The following is a 14,551-nucleotide window of genomic DNA, read 5'->3' as shown; positions in this document are numbered from 1 at the left end:
GCTACATGGGCACATTATGCACACACTGAACAAAGCTGAGAGCCCTGGAATTACTGCTGCATGGTCCAAACTGTAGCAGGGGAGCTATATCAGGTGGAGGTTGGTCATAAAACTTTCCCTTCGCCCAGCGTGTGTGTGTTTGTGCGCATGAGAGAGAGTTTATAGTATTCGCTGGACTAAGCGGGGTGGGAGGTCTGATTTGTAGCTGTAATATCGACAGGCAAGGCCTTGTAATGAGGTCTTCCCTTGAGGGATTCCTCCACCCCCTTAAGTTGCTGTTAAGAAAAGCTCACACTCAAAAGGTCAGTATGGACTTTTCCACTAATAGCGTTCGATCCCCAACACCGACCCTTACTACTCTTCACTATGTGCTGGACTTTAGCTTTTTAAGGAACTTGTCAAATTGACATGACACATTGTGAAATTGTTTGTCAAAATTCATTCCAATGAAAACAACAAAGATGCACAATCCCGGGAGGAAATGGTACAGTAAGAGAAAGAAACTACCTACTGCCAAGTCATTAGGTAGTTTCTGGCTCTTTAGTATTTTAGATGTTAAGCTATCCAGCAAGTAGCCGGCCCTGCCATTGGAAACATAGTCCTAACGATCCAAAATTGAAGCTTTTTTAAGCCAAGTAGGCGACTAACACAGCGGCCGTTGTGTTTTTAAGTGCAGAAGGCACGGAATGTTCTCAACAGTTCCACATCAGACATAATGGCCGCTCCATACGATTGCACACCTTTCTCACTTGTGCTTGCGTCGTTGAACGGAACAATGGAGACAAAAGGGAAAACTGGCCATCAGACAGAAACTCATCTTGGGCAAGTAACACCTTGTAAATCGCAGAGAGCGCTCGGGGGGGGGCGGCGAGGTGCTCCCTCTGCAGTTGTCCACACTTCTCACACCCTGTTCCTCCACTGACATATTGGCCAATTAAACTTCTAAACTCTGACACTCAGGCTCCCGCCCTTTTTTTGCAGTATCTGGGGTGTTTTTGTAGTGTGTGATCTCCGGATACTCGTTTCAGTTGAGCCAATGGATGGATCCCTGTTTGACTGTGAAACAGCAGATCTTAGATATGAGACAGCAAAAAATCCCCATCCACAAAATCCCATTTCCTTCCCGTCCCCATTCCGTCCCTGTGCTGTACGGCATAAAAGACATCTAAACTAATGCTGTTCATATCCTCTGTCTTTGTCTCCAATAAGCTGTCGTCATACCAAGGCTTATTCATAAACTTCATCCAAACAACAGAAAGAAAATAAAACCGTTCTTGTGATGCCGAATGGCTCTGCCACAAACAACCACAACGAGGCTTAGGAATTGAAGGAAAAGTCACCTTCAACTAGGAAGGACAAGTCACCTTGGTGAGGTTGATCGCTAATTTTCCTCAAGAGTATGTTTTTTTGGGATGTTGGCCGATAAATCCTGGCATTTCTTCATTTTTGCCCCCCTCACGTGGACGACAGTCCTCAGGGGCCACACACTGAGTCCCGATTTCAATCACTCATTTCGCACTACAAAGTGACGGCCTAGAAAGAATTTCAAACCTAATCATATAATTTCCAGGTGGCCGGCTAAGGCTGATTGACAAGCCTATTCATTTTCTTTTCAGTTAAAAAAAAAAAGCCCGGGGAGATGAAAAGGCCAGAAGATCTTTCAAAACCGCGGAAACCATCAACGTTTTACTGTTGATGGTGATGTGACAAATCCTGTCCGGCACACAGCCATAAAGATTGCAATAAAGACGGTAATTGACTGTCACACACTGGCGGAACATTTCTGCAGGTTATCACAAAGACGGCAAACAGCTGCAGCATGCCTGTAAACTCATTGAATATCGTGTGTGTGTGTGTGTGTGTGTGTGTGTGTGTGTGTGTGTGTGTGTGAAAGTGACCGGTTGAGCGAATACATCCACTCAGGATTATGGAAACACTGGATTATTTCCCTCACATTCAAGGAGAGGACGGCTGCTTGAAAATACTTGGAGATTAAACAGTTTCCTCAGTCAGTGTTTCACGCTAATGCCGTTACGACAACAGTAACCGACAGCTCCCAGAAAAGAGACGCTTTGCGGAATAAGTCGGCGGGTAAAAATTCACAAATGCTCTGTATATTTGTCAGTTTGTTTTGGGTGACAACACTTTTTGTTTTCCTGTTTTGTGTTTATGCGTGCACATTGCAGCGTGACGGAAATATGTGTGTGTGTGTGTATAAGTGTGAAGGCCCTGACACCGAGCAGTAAACAGTGGAAGGAAAAGCAGGATGACTGAGCCTGTTGGACTGTAGAGAGATATTCCTTTACAAAACAAGAGCAACAAAGCCTCAAACCTCTTCTCTCCCTCCCTCTTTCTCCCTTTCTGCTCGGCGTCTATCATTTGGAGGAAAAGCCAACGGCAGAGACGAAAGTGCAAGACGACGAAGGGGAGAAAACATGAGCGTAGATGGAAAAGGGAGCGGGGTAAGTAGGAGTGTACTTGAAGGTGAGGGCCAGGTGGTTTTACAAAGCTTCGGAGTAATAAATGGACGAATGGATGAGAAGAATAAAACAGAAGTATGCCCCAAAAAAGCCCAGATACCCAGATGAACACAGGCATAATAAAGAGAGGGAGCGACGTTGGCAGGCGAGATGTGTATGTGGGCCTTTGAGTGCATGAGATTGAGACTGCGGGATCTGGCAGTCGGCCGTTTGACGCCACTGCACGCACAAACACTCGCGCGCTCGCGCTGTGAGCGCAATACATCTCCGTCCGACTTGTGGCAGTGACCCTCTTCCAATTACCCAGCGTGCATTGCTCCCACCGAGAAACAAGCCCGTTCAGTGAGTGCCGTGAAAGAGCGGCAGATGGACGAACGTAAAATACAGATGAAGACTTTAGGAAGAGACGACGGGTGCTAACGGTTTTATTTCCTGTCTGAATACGATGCAACATCTGATAAACTAACACAAACAGCAGTGATGTGCTTTTATTCAGTCAATAGTGGCGCGCTAAAGTATATATTTTGTTGTGACTTATATTTTCTTGGCTGTGCCGCCGTGTCATTTTCGAATCAAACTGAGTCATTTCCCAACAAGCATTGGCATGGCAGCCTTCCGCCCCACAGAGTTAAGCAAACAGCGCAGAGACTGCATTGATTCTTCCTTTATCACTACAACACGGAACGGTAATTGAAATGTGAAGATTTCATGTTTTTTTTCAATGCAATATTTTTTATCTAAATGATATAGCGTAAAGGCTCGATCACATTAGCAGGGCAAAATTGACACTATAGCAAAACAGGCGGTTCCACAGTTCTACAGAGCAAAGACTACTCTCAGCGCCGGTGAGTACTGCTAAGTACGCAAAATGATCAGCCCGATAGCAAGGTCTCTAACAAGTTCACACAGTTCAGTTCAAACAAAAATAAAAACATGTTGGGACAAAACAACCGTTTTCTCTTATTTGGCATTCTGTTGTTTTGTTGTTTTTGTTTGGTTGTCAGCAGAGTCGGGACTTTTTGCTGCAGGTTAAATGCATACATTTGCACGTTAAAGCAACTTTGAAACTAATGCACAACTAGGAGTGTGTTTGACATGGTAACAACTTCTGTCCATCACAACAACATGTTCTCATTATGATTCAAATGACAATATGTTAATTTTTCGTAATTATGAATCATAGCCGCGAATGTGTCAAACTAATTTTGTCACCTGCGGCTAGAGGCATTGTCTCTCCGTCTGTCCACTGCTAGCGTATCACACCGCACCCATGGCCCCAATATTTATATATATTCAAAAGGGTAATGAAATTTAATCGCATCAATGAGATCATCTCCTGGTTACAGCCAAAGGCCAAATGGGAATACTATTGCTCACTGAGCTCTGGACAAGAGCAGAAGCAGGATGTGGGGGAGGATATAAGGGGCCTTATTTCAGGCAACAACCTGAAGGGTGAACGCCATGTAGTACTTGAATGGCTCATCTTTTTGCAAAAATAAATCCAATTGTAAAAGTCTATGGCAAAATTACCTTACTTCTTACTTGATTAACTACCTCGGTATATATTGTCAAAAAACGCTAGTTTCAAGTCTCCTTGAATACTGCTTAGTGTTCAATAAGAAAATTAGCCTCCGTTTGGTAATACATTAGCCGATAAAGCAGGGTAAGCGGTGTGGCTACCTTGTAATTCTCACGGCACCATCACAAACAATTCTAAAACAAGATGCCAAACACGAGGTCTCAAGATGGCCGTCCTCAAAACAACGTGCCCCTCCCTCTTCTCAGAACAGGTGCTCTCCATTTGGCAATCTGCTCTGTGGAGACAAAAAACACACTGGCCGTGATCAGTGGCACAGGCCGTCACACGCACTCGATGCCTCATCTACATGTTAAGGGATCAACTGCCTGAGGCGAATCACCCGAAATCAACTAATTCTCACCTAACCAGTGTGCAGTTGAGTGTCAGAAAGCGACAAGCTGCGTTTCTGTAATGGTGTTATCAGCCCTCAGGCGAGTCGCGGTCACTACATTGCATTAAGGCAGCTGCTGAGGGCAGCACAAACTCCCAGACTCGATGCCAGGGTGGCCTGCAACTAAGCCTCCATAAATCCTATTTGGTCATTAAGATATTCCTTGGAGTAACCTGGCTAAAGCGGGCACAGCCACTTAGCTTTTCTTCTGTGGAGTTTGGAAGCGTTGATTAACGTGCCGCAGTTTCTATTTCCGCTGACTCATGCAGGGACCAGCTCTTCTCCCCACCTCGTTCAAATAGGAGGCGGGCGGATAAAGGGCTCCACTTGGTCAAGCGGTGTCCAAGAGTGTGAGATGGGCTAATGGGAAGCTGTGTGGCCCCAGCGCTCCAGAGTCGTGTCAAGTCATTATATTTTGGCTAGTTTACAGCACATAAATATGTGAAAGAGAATAAACCAATAAAGCTGCATTGCATGTTGGCTGATTGCGACGCTAAACATGTTTTAGACGAATACACTAACGCAGAAAGAAATTGCCGTGATGCAATGCACAAAAGAAGAAACAACACAACCTGTTTTGCCAGCTTCCATGTTCTAACATCATTCCGGGCCTCTCCCTCTCCTGTCACTGCTCAGCTGCTGTAAGTAGGGCACATCCATTTTTCCCTCCGCCTGTGTCTTTCACTCAGTCTGCGGCTGTGACCAGTCCACCTGTCTGGGCCACATGTGTCATAACCCGCTCTCAGTGTGTGTGCGTGCCGTCACACACAGCATCCCACCCAGGCCGTCAGAGAGATCCTCCCCTCTGCTCCTCTGTGGTCCCTTCAGTATGCTTCTCCATCCGTCTTCCTCTCCTTTCATGTGATTCCCGTTCCCTCAGCTGTGAGTCCCTCACAGTAGCACGCCATCAATCCTCCAAACGTGTGCAATATGCAACAATCACAGACTCACACACGCACACACACACACACACACACTTGCAAAGGCGCATTTCCCATACAGGGGTATGGCTTGATAATGACATGGAGATTAAATAGCAAGGTGAAAGCGTGGATGCCCACATTATTCTGCATTTTGTACACATAGGTGAACAAACAGGGTTCTCTAATCCGTCTCACTATTGCAAATACTTACACAGTAGGTCACTGCCCGGGCAGCAAAAACACCCGGCAAACGCAGCTGCAATTATTTATTTTAAATAAAAGTAAATTGAATAAAATTAATCATTAGGAAGACAAAGGTCAAATCTCTAATTGTATTACTTCTAAAAGGTTTTGGGTTTTAAAATGCAGCTTTGGAGAAATGTCAATCGGTGTCGCGGGTGAAGTTCACAGTCAGTTGATACAACATTTTACTGACAGGAATACAGGCCGGGTGGTTCAAGCCTTGGCGAGAGGCGATTACTGAACATTTGACTGAAAATGCTTAATAATTCACACAAAAGGGCACTTTTGAAAAACCTTAAACACTTGAGCTAACCTATCCAATATTAAGCGGCAAGTCAAAGCCCACGTTGAATTATATACTTTCATTTCAGCCCACAAGCTGAAATCTCTCTAACACCAGATGAGATCTCCTTCATATTACTTTAATTTGTGGGCCTGAGTGGGGGGCAATGAGAGGCATATTGAAAGGGAGGTCACTACAGGTCGTTAGTGAAATAGGAGAAAGCATTAAAACGATTTGTTTCCTTACACCATAAAGATGAGAGAACGTCGATGACAGATTTCTTCTACTATCTATTATTTCCCACTGAAGCTCCCACATGAGAAAACTTGGATGCTTCCAATACGAACTATGATCAAACTAAAAGAGAGTAACGCATAATCTGAGGGCGGGGGGGGCGTGACCTCCCCACTGGCACTCTGCAAAGATGACAGCTTTAAAGAGCCGTAGCTGGTTAAATAAAGAGGTCTGGCGTTGGTTGCGTGGTGTCTTTGGAGAGGTAATCTTTCCGTCAACCAAGCTGCTGGCTGAAGACAGGACCGAATACACAGATGCAGACGGAGGAGAGGAGGAAGGAAAAACACTGGCGGTGGGGAATATAAGACGAGAAAGGGAAGACAAACAGGGTTAGAAGTCTGAAAGGAGATGATCGAGTGATTAGACAGATGGAGAGTGTAAACACAGGAGAGGGGGCGGCATGGAGGAAGGAGCAAACACAGACTGACAGTGGCGAAAGATGAAACTGGGAGCCGGCTACCCGGAGAGGAATGGAGACGCCGAGACTAGCTGGAGGCTTTCAGATACTGTACGAAGCAATAAAACAGCGCGCGCCTGACAAGAGAGCTGGAGGGACGAATGAAACGAAGGCCAAGAAAGACGAAGACGGCGCAGAGTCATGAAGACGTCGGGGAAAGAAACAAAGTACAAGGAGAGGGTGAAGCAAGAGCAGATGGGGGCTTGGTATTGGGGGGCGTGAGGGGTGTAGAAAGATGAGAGAAAAAGCATAAACAGTGATGGGAAAACGAGAGCGGATAGAGACGTGAAAGGGCAGCAGAGCGGCAGAAATCAATTCCCAATAGGGGTCGCCGGATCGGGGCAGTGGAGTGCAAATGCTACATTATAAACACTGAGTAGTCCACGGCCGCAACACAAGCCATCAATTTGCCCTGGATGTGCAATGAAAGGTACTCTCATTGCTTCCCTTTTGCGAGCGTTCCCCACATGAACGGAGTCGCCGTTCAATCAGAATCTACTGAGTAGCCGCGGAATTTACAACTCGTAAGGTTGACATTGCCAGTATTTGGTAGGGAAGGTTGTTTGACGTACTTTGAGTGGACCAAGAGGGAGATGTTCAATACTGATTCACTATCTCACCTGCGCACAATTGGCCCTATTGCTGTGTGTAATTGTTGGACGCGGGACCCCAAATCTGAAATCAGTGAGGAGAGAGGGGGGGGGGGGTTTAAATAATCCAATGAGGTCTTTGTTTGAAGCCCACTGGCACCGTTAGTCCAATGCAGGTTTAAAGATACTTGATCAGAGTGAAATCTCGCAGTCTGCTCATTAACTACACATTCTATTTCATTAGGACTAAGGACAGATATTAACCTGCGTGTCGCTTTTATGATGGAAGTCGAGAACAAAACCATTAGTTTAAGAAGTTGCTTTGTTTAAGCCATGAGTACAAAGCAGATATCATGACCACAAAAAAAAGGTACTCATTGTGCCGGGGATATTTTCAGCTTAATGGGCTCAGGGAGGACTTGAGAGGATTGCAGGCAATAATACTTCCAGGATCTAAGGTTTAATTTCATTGATGATATCACCTTGGTGGCCTGGGCCTCCCTTTTGTGTGCCTGTGAATCAAACTCTGCCTCCTCTCTCTCCCGCATCCCCTTTGTCTTGTTGAAATGTTGCTCACGTGTGTAAAGTTTGCTTTTGGATTTTGCAGTCGGAGGTGTCAATAAATAAACCCCAGCGTTTCTCTCCTGCTGCCTACTCTGACTCCCTCACAAGCAAACACCAAAACACGACTGTGTGCACGCGCTAGCTTGTACACACGCTCGCTTATGAACCCATAAACACGGCTTGCCAGGGGCTTCTTCATTATTAGAATTCCCACCGCCGGTGAAGAAGAATGGAAGCCTCTCAAAAAGGATCTCGTGCAATTACCGACGCAGGTATTAGCTGGTCTTTGTTCATTCATCCAGCTTCCCTTATGTTTGTCCGCTCTTTCTTGCCATTATTTTTCATACTCTCTGCCCTCAGACTGACTGCCAGAAAGCGACTCTAATTGCATCGGGGGATCGGCCTTTAAAGCGTTGCCATGGTGACCGGTGGAGCCTTCACTCGCTCGCTTCCCTTACTTTAGCTAAAGCTCGCTCGCCGTCTCGCTCTCTTTTCACTCTTTTTCTCCTCTTTCATGTGCGACTGTACTTCCTACTTCATCCATACTTTTCCAACCCCCCCCCCCCCCCCCTCTCGTTTTCCCAATGAAAGCCAGGGGAGACTTCCCTGAGGATAAGTGATCTGCAGATGTGGGAGGAGAAAGCCTTGCCAATGAACACTTTACATGTATGGAGGCATCCAGCACACATACCAGTCCCCCCCTCCCCCACATGGCATCACTCGCATGGCTTTGCAAGCCATCCTTGCGGTGCAGCATCGTGGAGCCTCGTCACAGCTGGTCAGCAGTAAATAATTGCCGTCAGACAGCTTTCACAATGAGGAAGGAACGTCGTCAGTCGAGGACTGAGGACACATAAGGAAACATTTTTTTAACACTTTTAACTTTATCTAATCGGGTGTGGCACTAAGTAAAAGGTTAAATAAAGCACTTAATGCTTGGGTTATTTCCAATAAAGCAATTTTGTTAATGCGGAGCGGTTTGCATTGATTAATCACATCAAGTTTAACTTAACGTGCCATGGACATTCAAACATCAAGATCCCCCTTTTAAGAATGATATGAAGGTTCTAAAGGCGGGGCTACTTTGAGTGACAGGTGGGTATCGTACAAGGGCGCTAGCTTTCTGATGTGACGTGTCAAATAACTCCACCTCAGCTCAACTGACAATCCACCTCTTTGGCTTATTTGGTTTAATTTAGGCGACGTCGCGAGAGCCAAAACGGATTTACAAGCCCTTCACCCTACGGATGACATCAAGGAGACTACGTCCTTATTTTTACAAATACTAATATTTTGCGGAAGTGTGAACAAGGGTGAAATTACTTCTACAAAACAAAACAACAACATTTTAAAGACAGACAAGCGAACAAACTATCCACCTACCCACTGTATCTATCCATCTATCTAACTGTGAGTATCACATTCAGATATCGACGTAACTGCGGATGAAGTGGCTTTCATCTGAGCCACCTGCTGTTTAAACCGTAAAGAAGTGTGGCGCAAGTGTGTGTGTGTGTTTGTTGGATGACATTGATCTGCAGCCACGTTCGGCTGGGCGCTGATACAAACGCGGCACAACAGGAAGTCGGAGCCCCGGTAGTTTTGCCAGTTTACAGCACACATACAAACAATCTGTCCCTGTCTCTCACACACACACACACACAAAGTTCACACACATAAAACAGCGACATGAGCAATAAAGCACGCAAAGCCCAGCAGGCTCTGCAGCTATCATTGGGCAGTGTAACCTGGGTGCAAGAAATACATTAGTGCACGGCGTCTGTTTCTCTTTCCCTTCTTCACTCCTGTGGATCACGGACTTTTTATGCGTGTTTGTGACACGCGTGTATTTCTGCAACCAAACTGGTCCGCGGGTAAAAGCCCCCGGCGATCGAGGCATTTTCTCGTTACATCTAAAAAGGCAGAGAAGCCACAGGGAAAACTACACATTGTACTTACCATCCATCCCTACCACACGTCTCCACCCTCCTTCGCACTCTCTCTCCATTCTCTGCCTCTGTTGGTCACTCCATTTCACACAGGCCCCCATTTTCACCCCCCGGTCCCTTTTCCCTCTGCCCTTATTAATTCAGGTGTCTTTTCTCTCACTGTATCTTTTCATGTCTCAGAGACACGGGAAGCGAGCCTGAGAGCTTAAACATCACCGTTGATTGAACGTGTGCTTGAACTTGCGCATACGTAGAAAGAGTTATTTAATTGTTAAGAGCGGACAAAATGGATTGCAGGGCCTCGGATGCATCAACGTGATCTCCAAAACCCGTTCGTAAAAATGTATGCAAAATATTTGACATAGAAATTCGTAACAATACATACTAACTGGCGGTGGTTAACCACGCCCCTTGAGTGAACGTCTCTCCGCCATGTTGGATTTTTTGAGGGGGTTAGGGTTAGCATTGTATTCTTACAAGTTAACATTGATTTCTCGTTTAAAATGCAATCATAACACGTTTATTTTACATCGTTAGACTTCACAAAGTGTGTTTACGGGGTGCAGGTTCCCATTCACTTTGAATAGGGTGATATTTATTTAGTATGTATCACTACAAATTTGTATCTTCAATATTTTCGTATACATTTTTCCGAACAGATTTTGGAGATCAGGCTGGATAAATATATTAGATTTCTTTGTGGGGAGTGATTGCAGAGTGAGTTTGTAGACTGTGTGTGTGTGTGTGTGTGTGTGTGTGTCAAATATCGGAATATGCTAAATGCTATGCTATGAATACATAACATATTTTTGTTTTTTTAAGTTGAAAATACTATTGAACAGCATTTCATCAGCTAAGATTGTAATATGTATGCATGTGGCAGCAAATACTCAGCAAAGCGAGAGCCCTTTTATAATCAGCAAAACATCACTTAAAAAAGATCAAGGCTACTCAATAACAAGGCTAAATCTGCTGGTTTGAGGTAGTTTGATAAAAAAAAATATGCTGCTGGATAGATTGAAAGCTAGATAAGAGGAGAGAAGGAGTAAATAATGGACACTGAATACTGTGTGTGAATAAAATAGGTACATCCGCTAAATCCTTCCCTCTCTTTAGGCTTCCTGAGAGAGTGAGCCAGAGAAGCAGTCAAAGGGAATGATGCAAAAAGATGAAGCCAGAGAAGAAGAAAGGCGAACTCCATTGCAGCCGCCCGGCCCCACCCCCACCCCCACGCGGAGACAGTGAATTTTAGGTCATGTAGGAAAGCAGCTATATGGAGTGTGCTTATACCAGCCTCCAGAGGATTCAAATGGGAAACCATTGGACTTGACAAGGACATTAAAATCCAATTTATTCACATTATGACACCCGTGAGTTTATTCTGGACAGCTCCTCCCCACACAGCACACACACACACACACACCCACACACAAAGTCAAAGGCTCCTCTGGAGTGTCATCAGCAGTATAATTTGGGATTTATTACTTTGGCCACTTCACTGCGACGCAGGACGAGCGTGAGCTTTATCAGTCTTCTCCACCGCTCGGCACATGTCCATGTCCTTAAATGCAGATTGATTTGAAAGCTGTAAATGAATTGGAATCCAAACACAAACATTTGCTAATGATGAGCAGATGTGGCTGAACACACATCCTCCGACTCCTCACGCCCACAGATGGGTTAATGCAGCGTAATAACAAAATCATTAACATGAAGTGGTCAATGATCGTTGTTTACCATTAGTTTAGGGAATGGTCGTCTATTATAAATGGCATTATGGGGTGCAGGTCGGAGTTTGTAATGGGAGGGTGAGTCTGACATTTCACCACACCGAGTACGTCTACAATTACCTCTTGACATTTCTTCATCATGCTCATATTTAGGCCTCTTTCACCGGGCTCCAGTGTGTGTGTGTGTGTGTGTGTGTGTGTGTGTGTGTGGAAGTGTACGCTTAATCCTCTTATTTACCACCACTGTGAACATTTACGGCTGTAATTTACCTTCCCGTCTTTAACAGTGAGCAGGCTTTCGGGGATCTCAGCGTATCCACACAGAACCCAGGCTCAAAATCCCCAAAACGGCCACAGACAAATCTCAGTCAAGAGGACTTCTTTTAGTCCACTCCTCATCTTATTCTCACTTAAATAGAGGGCTTTTTTTTGTCTGAGCAGCATTGATATTTCGGTGAGCTATAAGGAAGAAGCCCCTCTGTGCGAGTGCGTGTGTGTGTGTGTGTGTGTGTGTGTGTGTGTGTGCCTTCTGCATGGCCCAACTTCAAATGCAGCGTCTCCGCTTTAATCGGCTCTCCTCCTGCACTGCGGACTCAACAGAAGACACAAGTGAGAGAACCAGGCTCCTTCTGCCACTCCCATCCCTCCGCCGCTTTCGGCTCTTTCTCCCTCGATTTTTCTCAACAACACGCACACAGATGCACCTTTCCTCTCCGTCTCCCACACGTATATTCACGCGCTCGCCGTCTAAACACAGCACGCACTGGAATAACACTGGCTTCCAGTAATAGCATCATCCTTCTTCTCTCCCCCCTTTCGCACAAACATTCACGGTCACACTGCATCGCAAAGTGTTGGCGCAGGGAGGTGAATGTATCAGGCATATTAAGTCATACGCCGAGCAGCGGGGTGGGGGGGGCGGGAGAAAGCCGGCAACCTTGTGATTTCAGGCACTGCAGCATTGAGAATTGAAAAGCCAATTCCAATTGGAGCCCAGTAATTAGAAGTGACCTGAACGACCGCACTGAATATAGAAGGAGGGAGAGCGAGACGCACAATGACCTGAACCGGGAGAGATGGTGTTTCAATGAAAAACTTCGGGGGCGATTATGTTCTATGGTAATTTTGGCTTATCAATAGCATAACATTTGAGCAAAAGGAAGACTTTTTTTTTTTTCCAATGGTAAAATGAGATGACTGATCTCGAGCCATTGCTGCTGCACATTTCTACATTTACATGTTGTGAACATGGACTTTGGATGGAGCCGGAATAGCTGTCCCCCCTCCGGCTCTTTCTCTATGCTACAACTTCTGACTCCAGCGATCTGTCTAATGAGCACACAGGAGATTGACATTATCGTCTCTTCAGGTGATGCAAATGCTTTGCACACTCAAAGTCTATTTAAAGTCCAGGACGAACCGTTTTAAAATACTCAAAAAATAATGATAAATGGAAGAATTGTCTTCTTATTTACCCCAATGGAATAACCATGTTTTTTCCAAAAACGTTTCCTCTAAAATAATAATTTCTTCCCACGATTCATCAAATTCAGTTGTGTTTTTCACAACTGAAGTTTTCAGGGCTAAGAGATATTACCACTTGCTTGTCTTGACGAACCCCTTTATTAATTTCCTCTCTTTCAATCAACTTCCCACCTCATCCAACCTCATTCTCATTCCTGCAACCTCGCCCAATCTCTTGTGCGTCGACCTGTCCCCGTTCTCCCGTGCTCCCCATCACTGCTGACCCTTAGTTCCTCTCTGTCTCTCTCTCTCTCTCTCTCTCTGACCCTCTCTCAAACTCCCCGTTGGCTTCACCTTGACCCTCAGCCTCGTGTCTATCTTCCCTCCAACACTGATGTGCTAAAACAGAGACCGGGAAGAAAGGGCTGAGCGGACAGAAGGGGAGTTGGAGAATGTCAAGAGTGAGTGACAGGCAAAGTCACATTAAGTTGGAGAGGCAGTGCGGATGTGAGCTGTGGAACTTATTTCTGAGTGGCCACACACTCACACAAACTAACACAAACCAACACAAACCAACACACCCGTCCAAAAGAGCTGTCAAAGAAAAACGGTCACACTGGGCTGCACAGACAGAGCTCAGAGGACACATGCAAACAAACACACACACACACACGCGGGGCACCAACAAATCACATCACTCCCTCGATCCCTGCAGACACTTTTAGTCAAAACTATATTTCAACACCGAGTATAAAACACCAACCTTTGTACAACTTGGTCATTTAACTGCCTTTTAGAAGGGGACTGAGACTGAGATGCTCGCATGGAAAGTCGTCAGTCTACTAATGTGAGGTCGGGTAAATTCCCCCATTTTTTTTCACAGAGGCAACAATGAGCGCTTCTGATTGGACGTGCGGTGCAACGTGGGTGGTGTTACCCCACCTGGCTGAGGACATCGCCTCAGCTTCCACCCTGTGTCCACAAAGCGGCCCTTTCTGGCAGAAGAGGAGCCGCAGGGCGATGGAGAGGGCTTCAACCCAACGTCGGCGAGCACTTCTTTTTTTCTGTTTCTATGACAACGATATCGTCGCTGTTGTATGACGGATAAGCATCTCTTCTATGCTTATTATTGGTTTTGAATAGTTGTTTCATCAAGTGGAGGATTTCTCCTTCACACTTTGAATAGATGACTTTAGTATGTCTGAAATATATAAAGTTCAGTATAAAACAAAACAAGCTACTGCTCTTTTTACTACAGTGAGGTCAGCATTTCCTTTCGGGAAAGTTAAAGTGAGCCCTGATGCACTTGTAAGTCACTAAATATACTGCAACGATGAAATATTTGTGAGACACGAACATGAGTTCTTCCATTAGACAGTTGTCATCTGCTATTAACAACATTCCCTACACCAAAACTAGTTTAGCTTCTTATTATCAACCAAAAGCAGAGCTTTAATAAAACATTTTATTGAGGGAGTAAATAGTTTATGCAACTAGGCCTACTGGGAATTTGCCTGTATGCAACAAACCCTGCTTTGCTTTAATGTTATAAAGGACAATGCTAAAGTTCAGCAAATCCTCTCAATCAATTGAAGAATTTACCT

General features: G+C 45.2%; 1 protein-coding gene across 1 annotated transcript in view; it reads right to left on the bottom strand.

The window, feature by feature from the left end:
* The window catches only part of dlgap3 (discs, large (Drosophila) homolog-associated protein 3), an 84,736-nt gene that overhangs the window by 58,858 nt on the left and 11,327 nt on the right, over positions 1–14,551 (bottom strand). The window lies entirely within an intron of this gene.

The sequence above is a fragment of the Gasterosteus aculeatus genome, chromosome 10 (assembly GCF_964276395.1).
Source record: "Gasterosteus aculeatus chromosome 10, fGasAcu3.hap1.1, whole genome shotgun sequence".
Taxonomy (NCBI): domain Eukaryota; kingdom Metazoa; phylum Chordata; class Actinopteri; order Perciformes; family Gasterosteidae; genus Gasterosteus; species Gasterosteus aculeatus.
This window is presented reverse-complemented; position numbering and strand designations above follow the sequence as displayed.